Below are 12152 nucleotides of genomic sequence, written 5' to 3'. Positions count from 1 at the left end.
TGCCACTTACAGCAGCCCAGACCCAATTCCTGGGAATAGCTTCACTGGAAAGACTGAAATTCATTCCCTTGAAGTAGACCAAAAATTTTAACTGTCACTCCATCTGGGTAGTTTAATATTTCTCAAGGGAAGATCCAACCACAATCTTGTTCTTGAACAATCTCAAATTGACTCAGAGAAACCTTGCTGATGATTGATAACGTCCATCTCCCCTTTTCTCCCTCATGGTGGAGTTGCTATTTTTTTATTTTTTAGTGATTACACTTAAAGTGTTTGAGGATACATGTTTAAATCTAAATTATTTAAGAAGTTTATTGCTATGCAATATTTCCTTCTCAATTCCTTCTCAATCATAACAAGAGTTCTGGCAGGCTTTAATGTCCTCTGAATATCTGTCGGACACTGACAGATATTAACTTATTGTTAATTGATATCAACTTATTGTTGATTAGAAATATTTTTTAGGTTTAAAATTTATTTCTCATAGTTTGTAGATTATCAATTTTAATAAAATGTTTTTATCAATTTTACATATTTCTTGCCTTTCTTCAATGTTAATTGTCTTTTAGTTACAATTCATCTTGAATTTTATTCATTGTGTATGTGTGTGTGTGTGATTGTGAATATGAACATAATAGCATTTTGTGAGTGCATATGTATGCATATATTAGTGTGACTGTGGAAGTGGATTATGTAAGTGTATGAGTGTGTATGCGTGAGTGTGTAAGCCAGATTTACTGTCATTACCTCTAGGTAATCACACTTTTTCTTCTGCTTCTTTTAAGAATATTCTTTTTCTCTTAATTATTATAGTATATTCAAAAGTAGATTTATTTTTATTTAATCCTGTCGGTTCTTGGGGAACCTTAAAGCTGAGAATTTAGTTCTTCTTCTGCTCTAGAAACTATTTTTCAAATAAATTTCCACCCTTTCTTTTATTTTCTTTGTCAAGAGCTATTTTATAAATGTTAGAGCCTCTCAGACTGGCCTCTTAACTGTGTTTTCCCAATTATCTTTGTTTTTTTACTGCTGGAATTCTTCAGTTCTGTTTCAGCTCATTAATTCATTCTTGGATTCTATTCTGTCTAGAAATTATCCCATCTATTGCACTTTCAAATTCATCAACTATATTTTCATTTTCAAGGATTCTAATTGTTTTTTTATATATATGCATATCTAAACTTGATATATTTGAAATTTTTTTTTGGTCAATAATTTTTCTGTTCTGTTTAGATGGAAGTCTTGTCTTCAGTTATCTGAAGACCCTCAACTTGATTTGCATTAGAGAATCAAGTCCTTGGTCCATAAAATAAAAATATGGAGAAGCTCATTAGACAATTGTTGATTTTGTTTTATAGCATTAGATTCTCTTAATGTTTTGGAATTTTTTTTTTTTTTTTAACATGGGCAGGTACCGGGAACCGAACCCGGGTCCTCTGGCATCGCAAGCAAGCATTCCTGCCTGCTGAGCCACCGTGGCCCGCCCATGTTTTGGAATTTTTGCTTGCTGATTTATTTAGAATAAGAAAATTTCTCTCTTTCTCTCTCTCTCTCTCTCTCTCTCTCTCTCTCTCTCTCACACACACACACAAATATGTTCACACAACCCCCCACACCGGCGTACACACACTTCCCCCACCCTCGATCTTTTTCTCGGGGTTTTGTAGTTGCCACTATACCCTTTAGGTCTCCGATACAGGATTAAACTTTATAATCAGAGTTTGAAGTTGCTACCCCTAGGGGGTTAGAGGGTGGTGGGGACTATGACAAATACAGGCTTGTGTCGAAAAGCAGCTTGAGTCAGTTTCAGAGAATGAAACTGTTTTTTCCCGGTTCCTCCCTGGGTGTTCAATTTCTATACACCCTTACTTCCAGCCAGCAAGTCCGAAGGTCTTATTTTCCCCCACCTCCTTTTGCAAATGGGGAGGTTCTCCAAATTCACGCCTTCCAGCAATAAGTGAAGCTCAGGTTGTTGAGGGGAATACTTCTAATCACATTTGCCCACCATTGCTGAATTCTTTGTTCACAACTAAAAAATCTGGAAAACTGTGACTTTAGCCTCCATTTACCACTCTTTTTGTTCTGTTTCTCATCCAATAAAGACCTATCTTATATTTGAGCCCAGCTATGTTTCTTATTTAATTTCAATTTTTTTTCAACAATATTTTTTGAAGCATGCATTCTCAGTATAATGTTGGCCAGAATCTTCCTTTTCTTTGTAAGCTTCTGAAAAAGTAGTCCATTTTTGGTGTCTCCATTGCTTCCCCGCCAATTAACTCCTCTACTTATCATAATCATGTGTCTGCTCTTAACATACCAATGAAACTGCTCTTCTAAGGTCACTGAAGGCATCCATTTTGTCTCCACATTGTCCACTTGATTTTTGATATTACCATCTTCTTTTTCTTTTTTTACATGGTCAGGCACTGGGAATCGAACCTAGTCTCTGGCATGGCAGGCAAGAACTCTGCCTGCTGAGCCACCGTGGCCAACTTCAGCTTGTTTTTCTAATAAACAGCTCTTACTTATGCAAGCCTATGTGAATTTCTGTTTCTTGTAAACTAAAATCCTGAAGAACACAGCACTATAAAAAAGCTGACTTTCTAAGCTTTAAAGGAAAAATCTAATCATGTTTCTCACTTGTCTAAAATGCTTTAGTAAATCTCCAATATATATCTATGAGATAGAAGTTGCAACTGTTTAGCAGGATATCTTTCATGTTCTGGACACTGTTTCTTTTGCCTTCTACAACACTTTCATCCAAACACCAGCACCAAGCACACATACCTCCACTCCATTGCATATACCTGGTATACCCACTACTTGCAATTTTCTTCCAAAAGCCAAGTCAGGTGTCCTAATGTATTGCTTTAGGAATTTTTTTCCTATAATATTCAACATTGAATAGTCTTAAAACAGTTATTAATTGAGAGGCTTTTGTACACATTATGCTTGATATTGATGATTTAATAGTTAGAAAGAACAGAATGGTCTTTGCCAAAATGGAACGTACATATTAATGGGGAGACAGGCATTAATCAGATAATCACTTAGATAAATGGAAAGTTGCAACTTTGACAAATGCTCTAAAGGAAAGGGTGAGGGGGCTACGGGAAACTGTTTTTAGAGAAACTGACTTTGTGGAGGAGATTACCTTGGCATCCCTAGAAATAAACATTCCCTTGTTTGTGCTACCTAAGAATTGTGCACACGGTTCTGTTGTTGCAATTAACAAAGTGCGTTAAATTTATTTATCTGTTTATCTCTGCTACCAGGCTATAAGATACTTACTCATTTCTGAATCTCTGCTCTGAGCAGAATATCTGGCACAGAATGGCATTTATTAAATATGAAAATGATGAAATGTTTTCTGATTGAGTCAAAGTATAACTTTAGTCATGGTTTATAAATAAATTTATAGAGGAATCTTTTTTTTTATTCCTATTTATTTTCTCTAGAACAGGACGTTCAGTGTCTAGTTGCTCTGCAGAAAACAGTCCCATTCTCTAAAAATTATAAGCTTTTTAGCATTCTTTCACTATTCTAGCAGTCACTTACTAGCTTTGAGGTTGGAAAATGAGGAACAGCATTCACTAGTTAAATTCAAAGGTCAGAGCCCAAACTACACTAGTGCCTTTCAGTAAATGGAAAATGATGAACATCTATTTGATGAAATAAAGATTGTAATAAGGAGAGCAAAAATAGCCAAACAACCATATTAAGTGCATCAGGAATAAACAAGAGAATGAAAAGGCAATGTTAAATAAGTTCTCTGTGATTTTCCGATCCTGTATATTTTAAAATATTTTAACACATAAACGTGATAAGAGAAGAGACTCTACGTAGTTGTCAGTTCCTTACTTTTTGTAAAATTAAGTACTTTAATCATAGTACACACAAAATCAAGATTTGTCCATATACTTTCATGCCCACCATCTTCCTTTTCAAAAATTAGGTCAACAATAGAAATTGTACTTTGGATTTGGGCTCCTGCTCCCTTCCTGGTGATCTAATGTCCAGTGCTTTTCTAGACAGGACTTTCCTTGCCTGCACTGCCAGAACCATAGCCTCCGGCAGCCACAGCAGGCTGAGAGAAGTCATGGGCCACATTTACATGCCCTGGAACAAATTCCTCATCCTGGGATCTTCGGAGAAGACTCTGTAAGAGCAGGAATGGTCCAGATATCATCGGACCCGTTATCCTTTGTGCCTGTTATTACCTGGACAGCTGAAGATCTGGATAAACTGCCAAACAGGTACCTTAGAGTAGTAGAAAGACTTTTGAATTAGACAGACTTAGTTGGAATCACCTTTGCTACTTATTAGCTGTTTTGGCATAGGGCAAATTTCTTATGCTCTTCATTCCTCTATTTGCAAAAAAAGGAATCTGTGAGGAGCACATTCATTGTAGCAGGCATAGTTGGTGCAATAATTTGAAACTGTTATGTACCTCTATTTTAATCCAATCTTGTGGGTGCAGAAAAATGATGGAAACTTTTGATTAGGTTGTTTCCATAAAGAAGCGACCCTGCCCATTCAAGGTGGGTCTTAGTTAGTTTACTAGAGTCCTTAAAAGAGCTCACAGGCAGAGTTCAGAGCCAACACAGAGAGAAGAGAGATAGAATCAAGACACAGATGTTTGGAGATGTTAAGCTAAGAAATGAAACTCAGAGTCTACCCTGAAGAAGCTAACTGAGGAACGTAGGATGCTTAAAGTGAAAGCCACTGAAACAGGAGCAGAGAGAGCCAGGAGAGAAACCAGAAGCCAGGAGAGAAGGAGAGTAGACATAGCTATGTGCCATTTCACATGACAGAGAACCCTGGATGCCATCAGCCTTTCTTGAGAGATGGTATCCTCTTGCTGGTGCCTTCATTTGGAAATTTGTCATGGCCTTAAAATTATGATTTGCAACCTAATAAATTTCTGGTTTATTGCATTCCGGCAGCTTTAGCAAACCAAAATAGTTGGACAGGCACATATCAGGTATATATCAGAAATGTGCAAATCTAAAGATCACTCCACCCTGGCAACAGGAAAACTAAATTTATTTTAATATGTACGCCTTTCAGTCTGGTAACTTTTTAGACACTTCCAGTTGAAAAGAGTTTCTCATAGTAAAATATTCAGTCAAATTTGATTATTATTGATTAATTCCTTTTAATAACTCTCGACTGCTTCCTCCCTTCTTTTATCTGACTTAAAATTCTACAGACCCTCAGATCTACCATCGACTGGCAAAAAGGGAAGCGTGGGAAGAGAGGAGTCTACTTTCTTGGGGGATTTGAGGGACATATCAAGAAAATATGGGAATTGTGTGGACTTTTCTCAGCCTTTTTGCTTTGGTCTGGCTGCTACTCTCCTTCCATAGTTTGATTTCTATTTGATAGGAGCCTCTACTGTTCTGTCATGGGGCATATTTGATGGTCTTTGCATTTTCCACTGGATACCACAATTGTAGCCTCCTGACACTGCGAATCTTAAGGAGGGGAACCCTTCCCATATCACATCCCACCTCTCCTGCCTGGAGTGGTCTTCCCCATAGCTTTCTCTAGGCTTTTAGTTAACCTAGGTCTACCCCAAATGCCTACTTTTAGAATGAAAGAAACAGGGTTAAGGGACTAACTCTGAAGAAGCTCTGACTCACAGAAAAATTTAACCGGGTAGTGAGGCACCCATCCTCCCTGTGTGTGGGCACCTGTGTCACGGATGCTGAAGTGTGCCACCCAGATCGCCCTCCCAGCTGCTGGGAATGTTGGTGGATTCTGACTCTTAGCTCAGATGCTTTCCAGGAATCACCTGTAACCGAAGGTCGCTCCCCCCAACTCACAAGTAATGACAGGTTGATGTGGGCCATCCATCTCTCCGCCTGGGACTGGCCGAAGCCTATGGCACTGCAATGCAATTCATCTTCTCATCTGACTTCCTTTCCTTCCCCACAGGTGTGGATCCAAGGGCATTTATCAATAAACTTCCTGCTACAAATCTTCATCTCACAGTCAGTTTCTGATGAAACCTGTTTAAGATACCTCAAAGAATTCCCGCCATTCTTGGCAACTGTTAATCTGCTTTCTGTCTCTATGGATTCAACGATTCTGGACATTTTATAAAAATGGAATTATGCAAAATATGGCCTTTTTGTCTGGCTTCTTTCACTTAGTGTAATGTTTGCAAGATTCATCCATGCCGTAGCATGCATCAGAACTTAAGTCCTTTTATGACTGGGTCATAGTCCATCATCTTTTTATACCACCTTTTGTTTATCCATTTATCAGTTAATAGACATTTGGGAGGTTTTTGCTTTTTGCTTATTATGAATTATTCTGTTACGAACATTCATGTACAAATTTTTGTGTGAATATATGTTTTTATTTCTCTTGGGGCATGCAGCTAGGAGTGAAATTGTCAGGTCATATGGTAAATGTATACTTAACTTTTTGAGGAACTGCCCTGTTATTTTCTGTGGCTGTTGTTTTTAATTAGCCATCCCAGTAGGTATGAAGTGGTGTCCTATCATGATTTTGATTTTGATTTCCTTAATAGCTAATGATGTCAAACATCTTTTAATGTGTTTGTTAGCCATTTGTATATTTAATTGGGGAAATGTCTATTTAAATCCTTTGCCCATTCTTAAATTGGGTTGCCTGGTTATTGTTGAATTGTAACAATTCTAGACGTTGGCAGGATCATCTTTTCTCTGAAGTCTATAGCATTCTGGTGATCGCTTGCCAGGAGCCCATAACGCAATCTGCCTTTGTCACATGGCCGTCTGTGTCCTTCTGTCTCCTACCACCATGTCCAAATTTCCTCTACCTATAAAGAGTCCAGTAATATTAGGTTAAGGCCCACCCTGATTTAGCTTGGTCTATCTTATTCAATAACATTTTTATTATGATTGGGCTCACTCACATTCACAGGACTGAGGGTTAGGACTTGAACATATCTTTGTGGGGCACATGATTTAATCCATAATATGGCCCTACCTTTATTTCTTTTTAATGATCTAAGGTAATGAGGAACAGGACTGGGGTAGGGGGTGGGGTGGGGCAGGGGAATTAGTGAAAAGCAATGAGTAGCACCAGCCAAATCTTTCTCTTTCTCTAATTCTCCTTTACCACTATCCAAATAGCCAACATTACAATCTGGTGATGTTTGTTATGGGAAATGATGAATGTAACCGGTCCTAGGGTCTGGAAAAAGTGATGGCAAGAAGGGCAGACAGTGAGGGGCTGTGCAAATAAATGGTGAAAGGGAAAGGAAGTTCCAGGTAAAACCTAGGAGAGAGAAGAAGGGATTCTATTTGTGACAAAAAATCCTTAAGTAGTTCATGAATAAGTAATTAAGGGCAACATCGAGTACTCCCAGGTAAGTAAACTTTTTCTTTAACCAGTTGTCTGCTTCACAAAATCAGTTTCTAGACATAATTTCAATGACGATATTGCCATTTAAAAAGTAATTTATTAAAAATCTCATTTCAGAATTGCATTCAGGTCCTGGCATAGCTTTAGGAATGTTCTCATGGTGATACCTTTTGAAGGTCATTACGATGTTATTAAAAGAAACAGAACACAATTATTTGTAACTATAAGATGAAGAGATTATTGTCCTAATGGCAGCTGGAAATTGGTGAGAATTTGAGACATTAATTTATGTTTAGTACTAGGGATATTTTTCCTCCCCCACTTCTTAGAGGTAGCCTGGTTCTTTGTTCTTTTGACTTAGGGGAACTTCTTTTTTTCCTCACCAAAAAAAGTTTCCTGTATTCACACTGTTTTCTAACTTTGGTATATTTGCATTTTGAAAGCCTAAGCTATTTAAAGATATTAAGGGCCATAGGAGATGGGGAGGCCAGGACGGCACATTAGAAGGACGTGAATCAAGAGGTAATTTTCAAGTGAAGAAGCTTCATTTTTTTTCTGGGAGTTGGCACCCACAACCGATTTCATAAAAGGAACCCAGAGGGTTTGCTGAACACTTCCTGGCAACTGAAAGAGAGGTAGCTGTACGGTGGTGTGCACTTGGAGACTGGGTCTTGTGTATTGATGCCTCCAGCCTTGGTTGAGATTCCTGTGCCTACTGAAAACACAAAAGATTTTGCATATTATGGGATTAAGAGGGCTTGGAGAAAGACAGTATTTGCGGTTATTGTGACATAAAAAAGTCAACAAGTATTTGCTTCATGTTGGGTTTCTAGTTCTATATGATTGTAGTGCATAGCAAGGATTGGGAAGAGAAGAAACCTCCAATAGTAATCAACATTGTCCTTCACAGCAGCACATGCAGGTAGATATTTGATTATATTTAATTAAACTTAAAGAAAATAAAACAATGTGACACTTCTTGCACACCTGAGTACATTGTAGAATAAGAACTACCCCTGGAGCATTGGTTCTAATATTGCATAGGGACTCCACTGCTATGTTGAACTATTGTGAAGTGAAGTAGCCTCAACACGGTGGAGGTAGGGACATTTTGAAGGGCAACCTTCATTTGGTTATAAGTTTTCATGCATGACTCATAAATCTGTGATAACCTGGTGTTCATGAGGAGCCAGCATTGTATGCAGTCTAGACTGTGGTGCAATTTGACAGATGTTAGTGTCAAGGGTAATGATTTTAGGTCTAGCAGGAACCTCTGACAGTTCCTGCTACTTGGACCCCCACAAGGGTCTTCTGGGGCACAGACGTGTAATTTGTTATTCTCCCTAATTTTTTTTGTCACTCAGGGAAAAAGTTAGCTTTGAATGCAATTTTATATTAAGTTTTTATGTTAAGTTCTTTAAATGTCACATGGATATGAAAGTCATCAATCTTGTGGTGGGATAAAAATTTATTATTATACTCTTGGTTCTAGCTTTGTACATCTACCTAATAAGCACACATTTGTGCCACAGAGAGCACATAAGGGTAGTGGCGTGTATAGCTTGACTAAGGAATGTCTCTACTGCTTCCCCTACTTGAGTGATTAACCAGTTCTTTTTTTCATCTCCCTGACTCTTCAGTCCTTTAGATTTTTTTTTTTTTTTTTTTTTTTTTTTTTTTTTTTGAGAGAGGAAGGAAGGGAAGGAAAGACAGAGAGAAGGAAGGAAGGATGGAAGGAAGGAAGGGAGGAAGAAAGGGAAACATCTTTTAAACATTTTCTTGTTTTTATTGTATTTTGTTTGTTTGTTTTTTTTTTTTACATGGGCTGGGGCCGGGAATCGAACCGAGGTCCTCCGGCATGGCAGGCAAGCACTTTGCCCGCTGAGCCACCGCGGCCCGCCCAGTCCTTTAGATTTTAAATTTTGTCCCTTGTATCAGTTTTTGGTGATTTGATGAGGTGCGGTTGGATACTCTGCTGTTGGACACTGTCTTCCTTTCCTATTTCACTTGATTCAAAATCTCATATTTTTCCAAGGTTTTAGTGCATTAATCCAGATAACAGACATTTGCTCTGTTAGTTTTGGCTCCCAAGGACCCATGCCATCTTCCCTATTGGTCCCAGCCTCGTAATCAGGATCAGCCACATTAATTTATCCAACCATCCACCCTTTCGTATACCCGCCTATTTCCAAGGAAGTTTTGGGAAGGTGTATAATGAAGAGTACAAAAGTCATAAAATCAGAATACCAGGGAGAAAGAAGTATCACTGTTCTAGGAAATCTAGACTAGAAAAATTATTGTGGTCCTAAACATAAAAATCTATATTTCTGCTTAGATGGAAGACTGCACATTTTTCAAAGTTATATTCTGAACTTGATTGACATAGTCTTTTACACATTTTCTTAATCATCCAAATCATCTGAAATGTTGAAAGTTCTACTATTTTTTATATTTTAAAATATCAACCTGAACGCAGAATGGGATAGGGAATTGCCTTCTCAGTTCACAAGCTCTGCTTTGTCCATGTGCCATGTACAATGTGCTTGCTAAGGAAATTAAATTCACAGATATACTTCCTTGAATTTATCTTATTCTCACTTCCCTTTGTTTATAGCTTGGTATTGACGTCACCCTATTTTTGATTCCTTAAAGGGTAAAAATTTGGCATGGCTCCCTGTTATTTTGGACATTATGCAATTTGAATCATCCTTGAACGCGCTTCCTCCCTTCCTCTCCATACCCACCAATTCATTCCCCAGTAGTTTATTAACTAACATTTCTGGAGTATCTGTACAGTTTCTTCAGTAAATACTTCCAAGTCACCCATTTGAATCTTGTTACTGTACTAGACTCTGGAAATTCAGTGCACAAGACAGGAATAACCTATTAATGAACCCTTTGGTTCTGTTAAGGTATACAAGAGTCAAAGCATAACATTTTGTGGCCCAAATTTCTGTGTTATCTCTCTCTTACTGTAAAACTATAATAGTCACTTTAATGAGGCACCAATACAGACAGGATTACGTATCTTCCCCATACATGCCAAGGAGATCCTTACTTCCTGGATGTACAAAGCTTATGACTAAAATGCGTGGAATCAGGGGACCCAGCAGCCCAAAGCATCTTCCCTTATCTTCTGTTTAAATTAATGTTTTTTTTTTTTCTTGGGCAGGCACCAGGAATCAAACCTGGGTCTCCAGCATGGCAGGTGAGAACTCTGCCACTGAGCCACTGGGGCCCACCCTGTGAAATTGATTTTTGTCTTTTTAATTTATCTGAGCAATAAATGTACATAGCTCAAGAAATCAGATTCAAACAAAGGTTTCTTGTTGAAAGAAAGTTTCTTGTCCTACCCTCCTCCACCCCATGATCCAGCCCCGTGCCCCCGGGGGCAACCCCTTAGAGCTCTTAAGTTTATGTTGCCCCTGGTATTTCCTCTATATTTACAAATGATACTCTTAACTGATATTTCTTGATATTTCAATTTTAGGTATGACTTCTTGATATTTTGTTGTAGTTATTGAAAATTTCATCCTCTCTCACATTACTTCTTCTCTCTAGCCCACATTACCATACCTGAAACTTCCCTTCTTTTCAGACTCTCGAATTAGTTCTACCAAAAATTTTGGTTAAATGAACAGGCATGTTAATGTTGCTATGGTTATGTAAGGAATATTTACTTAAAGTTCCTTTAAGGACTACTTTTTCCTTTTCCTTTAGTTAATATTGTCTCTTTGAAAGATCCCCAGTTTAGTATCTTAGATTATTCCCCTGCTTTCAGCCTGGTGCCTCAAAGGAGCTCAGCCTCCCCAAAGCCTGGGGCATCTAAGCCCTGAGGCCCTCGAGAGGTCTGTAGCCACTAACTTCCTTAGTGCTTCCCCGCTGCAGGCACTTAGGTTGTCACTTTCTCTGCTCACCTTAATAACCAGTCCTATGTCTACTGTATAACTTTAATGTCTTTTTTCTTACATCATAATTTTTTAAGAATTTGGAGGGAAAAGTAGGTAAACATGCATTCTCAGATGTCAAAAATTCCTCTCAATAAATCACACATATGTCTCCTCTCTCTCCATCTTAAGCCTGTAATATAGTATTCTACTATTTTCTTTCTTCACTTTCTCTCTGTCTTCTGTCTTTCTCAACCTTTTCCATTTTCCCAGGGGCCCTTAGATTGAGATAAAGGTCCAAAATGGTGCAATTTAGTCATACAGGGTTTGCACTTGCTGAAACAAAAAAATAAAGAGGCAGTTATCCAGACAGCAATTACTTCCCCTATCTCAATTTATGCATAACAAATGGAATATTTTTTTAATTAATAAAGAGCTCAAAGTATGTCAAGAATAGAAGAGGCTTTCAAAGTGTAGAGTGCTGAGGAGTTCATTTATCATCTCACTAAATCGCCATTGTTGTCTGGAATTTACATATCAATATATTTGAATAATTAAATGAAGTACCTACCTTAGTTCTGATGCTATAAAGCCAGAGCTATGGACGCTACATTAGAAATTCTCTATGAAATTTTAACTTATTGGGTAAAAATGACAGCCTACTGCAGTTGATAGACCTATACTGCATCCTTTTTAATCTTGGTGACTGCTTGGCATAGATATATCACATAGCAGGATTCTGTTAAGTAAATTAGCTATCATTTAGGAAAGTAAGCTTATGAAGAATTATTGCCTACAAAAAGTGTTATTATGTGTGGAAAAAGAAGTCCCATAAAGACGATGAGACATGTTGGCTTCAGGAGGATAAGATCAGTATTACTCTTGTTTCTAGTAAAGGGTTTGGGA

Source organism: Tamandua tetradactyla, chromosome 9, assembly GCF_023851605.1.
Source record: "Tamandua tetradactyla isolate mTamTet1 chromosome 9, mTamTet1.pri, whole genome shotgun sequence".
Lineage (NCBI taxonomy): Eukaryota > Metazoa > Chordata > Mammalia > Pilosa > Myrmecophagidae > Tamandua > Tamandua tetradactyla.
This window is presented reverse-complemented; position numbering follows the sequence as displayed.